Consider the following 7,372-nt stretch of genomic DNA (forward strand, 5'->3'; position numbering starts at 1 on the left):
GTGGCCATGATTTCTGACTACATTCTACAAAATGATGGCGTAATTGTTTATATTAGAGATAGTCTCCCACAGCACTCATACGTACCCAATTTGCATGACTCAAACTGTGTGGTTACAGAAACTGATTCGATCGCGGTGGTATCTATCCACAGCTCGCCATCATACAAGAACATTGATAATTTCCTATCTTCCCTAGCGATACTACTCGAGTCTCTGCGCAACTATAAAAATGTGGTCGTAGTAGGCGACATTAACATAAACATAACTACTACTACTAGTGACCATCATGCTGACACCTGCCTAAACCTTATTCATTCTATTGGTTATTGGCCGTCTCACAACATACCCTACCAGAGGTTCTAGCTGTCTGGATCATGTCCTTGTGAAAAGCGTGAATACTACCACTTGTAACACCATTATTTTGTTATTTATCTTTTGTTATTATTGTCAATAATAAACATTCTTCTCGGCACATATTAGCTGTCAATTCTACACACAGGTTATAGTTTCAAAGATGTTGTCTGTGGAATGGCTACACCCTTACACTGTCACAGTACACCTTCCTTCACAGCTGTCCTGGTCAGTGGCGTTGTGACGCTCAGAACAATGATTGTGTTGCACTGTACCACAGAGTAGTTTTTTTTTCCTCTTGGCAAGCTGGCAACACCGGACCATAGAGAGAAGAACACTACGCTTTATTTCCATTATTTTTCGTACGCGTTCCATACTTATTTTTTTCCAGACTGTCTTTCGCCAGACTGCACCGGACGTTGAACAGATATTTTTGACAAGTGATTGGACACGGATTTTCTCCGTCGGATCGCTCGAGGTTGTTTCGTTTAATTCGAGGTGTGCAAGGCGTGGTTGGAGCCAGGTTCCTGGTTTGAGGTTTCACGGTAAGTGTTTTGATATTGGGTTCAGATAATCTGATTAGTCCGTGAGATAGATCTGACAAAGTTGTTTCCTTACAGACGTGAGCCCATGGGACTCCCCACAGCCGCCGCCCACGTGCAATCCATCGGTGTCGCCAGCGCGGCCAGCTTGTGATAGAGTTGTGACATTTCAGACGCTTTTCGCCGGGATGAAAACCTCTTTAAGGTAAGCGCCATGACCTTCCACGTGTCGATCAAGTTATTTGCAAGTGTTGCGTTTAAACAGCAAAGCCACCGCCTTTGAGGCAGGATCTAACCTTCCCATAATCGTTTGGATTTGTGATTGACAGTAGGTTTTAGGTTAGAAGTACCCAATAGCCATCCAAGACACGTTGATATGTTAGCTAGGCCTTCACTGTCCTTACCCGACCCATCCTTGAACCAAGACTGTCTCTCGCGATTCCAGGAGGTGTCCTTGGTGACTGGAGCCGTCAGCGAGTCACGAGCCATCCAGAGCTTCGATTCGTCTGTCCTGGCACCCGTCCAGGTTGGCCGTTATATGTTTTTTATTGGGTGGATCTATAGGAATTTCCTTAAGATTCTCATTTATCTTCGTCACCATCAGCCTTCTGACGCCCGTTGCTGGATGTAGGATTGTAGGAGTGAGCCCCGGGTGGACTCTAGCGGGTTAAAACTTTTTTTTTTTTTTTTTACTTCTTAGGGAGCCCCTTTAGAACGGGCGGTAGTATCTAAATTGCACTTTGAATATTTTGTAGGCGCTAGGTTATCAACGTCCTTTCGTTACAAGACCTTAACGTTCAACCGCTATCCCATTGAAGTAATATACAGGGTTATTGGTAAGTAGACCGGATCCTTTCAGGAGGTGATAGAGGAAGGCATTTCCAGTTGATTGAACCCAATAATGCATTATCCTAAACTTAACCATTTTTGAGATATTTAATATTTAAGGTTTTTTTAATTTTTTGCCAAAATTTTATTCTTAAAACCGAAAATAAAAAAAACTAGCCACATTTCAATAATTTTTTTGGTTGTTTTGCATAAGTAAAACCTTAATAAAGCAATTAAAATAATAAAATGTGCATTATTCGACTTAAATTAGACATAATACCTCAAATAGTCAAATATTTTGAAAAAATATTCAAAACGTAAAAACAAATAAATTAAATTAAAAAAGATTTTCATATGACATTTTTTTGTGCACTTCAGCTTAAAAACATGGTCAACTAATAAGCTTTCAAACAAGATGATTCAATACCAAATCGATTAAGGTATCACCAAGATATGGCCAAAACAACCAGAGAAAGCGGAGAAAAGTGAGCAGGGGTTTCCATACTAAAGTTAACAGGACTGAAAACAATCACACTTTTTACCTTTAAATTGGGCTAATTTTGTTAGTTTTCCTGTTGAATTTTGTCCATCTGTGCTGGTTGTTTTGGTCACATCTTGGTGATACGTTAATCGATTTGGTATTGAATTATCTTGTTTGAAAGCTTATTAGTTGACCATGTTTTTAAGCTAAAGTGCACAAAAAAATGTCATATGAAAATCTTTTTTAATTTAATTTATTTGTTTTTGCGTTTTGAATATTTTTTCAAAATGTTTAACTATTTTGAGGTATTATGTCTAATTTAAGTCGAATAGTGCACATTTGATTATTTTAATTAGTTTATTAAGGTGTTACTTATGCAAAACAATCAAAAAAATTATTGAAATGTTGCTAGTTTTTTTTATTTTCGGTTTTAAGCATAAAATTTTGGCAAAAAATTAAAAAAACCTTAAATATTAAATATCTCAAAAATGGTTAAGTTTAGGATAATGCATTATTGGGTTCAATCGACTGGAAATGCCTTCCTCTATCACCTCCTGAAAGGATCCGGTCTACTTACCAATAACCCTGTATAAGTTTCTTTGAGGTGAATACCATCTTTCTACCCCTGTGGCGTGAAACACAGTGGTAGAAACCTTGGTTTCCCCACTCTAATATAATTAACTTGCAATACCTTGTGTACTTCAACCATACAATCCTAAGGACTTAATCAATGGTCTCATTTAAGTAGTATATACCTAAGTTTCCTTGTGGCTAACACCATCTTTCTATCCCGTGGCGTGAAACACGGTGATGGAAATATTGGTTTATCCATCTTTAATATATAATTCTAAGACTTTCATCAATAGTCTCATTTTAGACCTATTTTAATTAGAACATACTGTGTGAGGAGATATCGATGAATAAATATTAATAATTGTACAACATTCTGATATTTTTATTTCCCACCTCGTTGACCATTCACTACCTGCTACACAGTAGAAAATAGGCTTACACACTACACTTATCATGAGTAGTTCAATTACCGATCACGATGCTGTTTTTTTTCGCTACATTCAGCCAATGTGAAATCCAGACCAAAACGCCTTATTCCAAAACTTAATTACCCTTTAATTAGTAAAGAACTATCTAACTTCGATTTTAGTCCTATTTTACAATCGGACGACTGTAACTTTGCTTCAAATTATCTGGTTAAATCCGTATCTGACATTATTTAAAAAAAACACTACCTATGTCAAGTTATCCAGAAAACAAACACTGTCAAAGCCCCGGATGACACCAGGAATACTTCGTTGCGTTAGAAATAGGGACAGGCTACATACCCGATCTAGACATGAACCTGGAAACGTTATTCTTAAGACTACTTACTTGCGATATCGCATTTTTTGTAATAAGCTTATTAAAAAGTTAAAAAGGTTACACGATCGCACTGAGCTTGAAAACGCAAGTAACACCGGTATTAAACAAACTTGGAAAGTCATTGATAAACTTACAAATAGAAAACCCAAAGTGACATCTGCGCATGATTTGATAAGTAATCATTGTACTCCACAAATAGCCGTTAATGAAGTTAACTCATTCTTTGTCAAGGTTGGCGAAAATCTTGCTGGTAAAATTGCTCCCATAGTAAATCCTGACTTAAACCGTTCTCGTTTCCATGACCCCATTTCCTCATTCGCGCTTATTCCTACTAACTTAAGAGAAGTTGAATCTGTTATTGACTCGTTAAAAGTACTCGGTTCTGTCGGTTGGGATGGCATATCCTCTACTATTGTTAAATTAAATAAATCATCTCTTTTGCTATCTTTAACTCATATATGTAACCTTTCTATCAAAACTGGTATCTTCCCTTCCGAATTCAAAAAAGCCATTGTTGTTCCTGTTCACAAGAGTTGTGACAGAACTCTAATTAATAACTATAGGCCTATTTCTATATTGTCCTTCTTCTCCAAAATCTTGGAACGTTTAATTAAAACTCGTCTGGTGGACTTCCTTGAAAAAAATTCTCTCCTGTCTCCCTATCAGTTTGGTTTTCGTAGTGGCAAGTCTACGACCGATGCGGTGACCGAACTTACTTATTTTATTGCTCTTAGCCTTGACAAGGGCCAAAAATGCTTAGGAATCTTCCTTGATCTTGCCAAAGCATTCGACACCGTATCGGTACCATTGCTCCTGCGGAAGCTTGAGTGTTATGGAGTTCGTGGAATACCTCTAGATTTATTTAGTGACTATCTCACGAATCGGTAACAAATGGTGAGGATAGGAGAAATCATTGCGCAACTCAATTGGGGCGTTAACAAAGAAAGTAAACGATCTGAGTGAAGAATTCAAAAATAAGCGTGATGATAAAAATAATCTAGCAGAGGAAAACGTAGTAGAAGAAATTATTCCAAAGTTCCAAAATGTAGAAAACAATAAAAAATCCAATGAAAAAGATTCAATCGAAACCATTCAACAAATCACTTACAATATAAGAAACGTGAATAATGACCGACCTAAATTCGAGTCTGCAGCTGATTGATCGAGTCTCCTCGAATACCAGACTGAAGGAGTTTATTTAGTAACATTCTGTGGTCAATACGGTCAAAGGTTTTGCTGTAGTCTGTATAAACAGCGTCCACCTGATTATTGTTATTCATTTGATCCGTAATAAAATCATTAAATAACAATAAGTTAGACACAGTTGACCTTTGCCTTAAGAAGCCATGTTCGTTGAACGTTGACTTAAGAGCCGAATAAACCTGGTTATAAACAATACGCTCAAAAACTTTAGCTATTAGGCACAATTTATATATTGGCCTATAATTTTCGACCAAGTTTTTCGGGCCCTTCTTATGGATGGGACTAATGAAAGCTGATTTCCATATTACAGGGACAACACCTTCAGCAAGTGACCTCTGAAAAAGCAAAGATAAAGGAATTGACAGGGCCTTGGAATACCTAGACAGAAAAATTGCCGGTAGATCATCTGGCCCTGCAGATTTATTTAAGTCAAGAGATATCAGCAATCCTTCAATTTCAGATGATGATATTTCGACCGAGCTGACGTCAGAAACTGCATTTGACTGATCCAAAAAATTACTAGCATGAGTGCAATTTGACTGCTGATCACATTGTTTAAACGTAGATTGAAAGTAGTTCGAAAACAGATCACTAATTTGCTCACCGGAAGTAGAAGAGATATTCAAGTATGTCATGCAAGAAGGAAAGGAGGTCTGAAATAAATGAAACACCGTCTAGTTTGAAGCTCTGTATTCGACTGGCCAACGGAATACGTTGCCGTCGTAAAAAGGGTTTGCTAGCGACATCTACCCACATGCTTTACAAGGTCCCCTTACGTTTCCTCTTTATGAAAGTCCAAAATGACTTAGGATTTGATTCTATGGAATCCTCAATAACAGAAATATAGCGGTCGTAAGTTTTTCAAGTCGTTTCACTTTATCTCTAAGAAATGAAAATGTAAACTTATCACTTAAATTTCCATATTTTTTGTACTTTTTATGGTATTTAAACTTTTCATTAAGAGATTTGATGAGGCTTCTATTATACCATGGCGGATATTTACCTAGTGTCAGATTACTTAACGGTACATATTTATTACGAATATCGTAAATTATATTATAAAAAGATGTTATACATTCTTCGTCCCGTTGTTCAATATTAAAAACCAATCAACGTCGCAAATATCTTAACAGATTTTATCATAGTCGCCTCGATTATAACAGAACGTTCTGCGCTTCAGTGAAGGAAGAGGTTCAAGATCGACAAAAGAGAGAGAAACGCACATAGCTTTGTGGTGAGGGTACTAACGGTGAATTGCATTTATGGACCACAACTTGGTCATTACAAAGAACTAAGTCTAATATACGATTAAATTCGTTCTGAAGATTATTAAATTGTTGAAGAGAGCAGAAATTAATTGTATCTAGAAAGTTATTTGCATGATCAACTGATACTGACGATGCCTCGAGACCACATTCGGTTAAAATCCATTTAATGAAGCTCATGTTAAAGTCTCCCAAAATTATAAATTTGTCTGAATCGTTGTGCGTGGTTGCATATTCGAGTTTATCGGAGAAACACTGTAATCGTTCAGAAAAAGATAAACCTAAGTTTTCTTCACATAAATAAAGGCATGCAAATATGTAACTTAAAATCTGTTTTATTTACGGGACAACGTAGTGAGACTGAGATCCAGAGGTCCTCCGCAGACGAGTTCCAGTCGGATCGTTCGATAGCTTTAAGTTCCTTTTTTATGGCTATCAAAACTCCACCCCCGCGCTCTTGTTGCGTGTGGACATAGTTACGATCCCTCCCCCAAACACAGTAACGCTCGTCGAATCATTCTTGGTCAAATATCCCATCGTGGAGCCAACTTTCCGTTACAGTTATGACGTCATAATTATTCATACTTACATTTCTCGAAAAAATGTCTGTCTTTGTACGCAGACCCCTTACGTTCTGATGGTAAATATTTAGATTCGACATTGATCAAGACAGTGAAATAGCTGAATAAAAACTGATTTAATATCAAGTTAAATAAAATTGTTCGAACGGTGAAATATATAAAACAATGACCTAAAAACCAAGAAAGTAATCTGCAGTAAGCATTTAATTTTGAGAAATATCCGCCTATATTTATTATTATTATTTATTAATTTAGCAATTTTAATATTAGTTATTATAAGTATGTACTCGTATTCCATAATTATCAGAGAACCCAAAATACCTATATTATTTATATCTGAATTCGAGTGCGACTTTAAATGTGAAAATACAAACAATGTCAACAAATCAAGCAATAAAAATAAGTTTAGGCAGTTACCACAAGCTAACTTAGCATAAAAATAAGTACTCATTTCTTTTAGGCATCCACGCACAATAGACAAAACATTATAGCATAAATAATGCACGAAAGCATTTTTACCGAAACTTCGTTTGCAAATATACAGTTTAAAGCAAAACTATAAACTACAATACATAATTTCAAATGATATTAGCAAGCCCAAGCAAAAAACAACAAGTGATTAAGACGCAGTATCGTTCACGGAAGTTGGGACAGAACTGTAACACCATCTATGCTAAGATACTTTCTTAGAATAACCGGAAAAGCCCAAATGTTAAATTATCAAATACCAGAGAGCCAATTAGT

The 7,372-nt window shown here is 36.4% G+C and overlaps 1 long non-coding RNA gene across 1 annotated transcript; it reads left to right on the plus strand.

The window, feature by feature from the left end:
* Positions 1-686: 686 nt before the first annotated feature.
* Positions 687-1,768, plus strand: LOC119694678. The gene is made up of 3 exons (XR_005254944.2): positions 687-896; positions 972-1,098; positions 1,339-1,768. It is a non-coding gene; the product is annotated as an uncharacterized LOC119694678 (long non-coding RNA).
* The last annotated feature ends 5,604 nt before the right edge of the window (positions 1,769-7,372 follow it).

The sequence above is a fragment of the Plutella xylostella genome, chromosome Z, assembly GCF_932276165.1.
Source record: "Plutella xylostella chromosome Z, ilPluXylo3.1, whole genome shotgun sequence".
Taxonomy (NCBI): domain Eukaryota; kingdom Metazoa; phylum Arthropoda; class Insecta; order Lepidoptera; family Plutellidae; genus Plutella; species Plutella xylostella.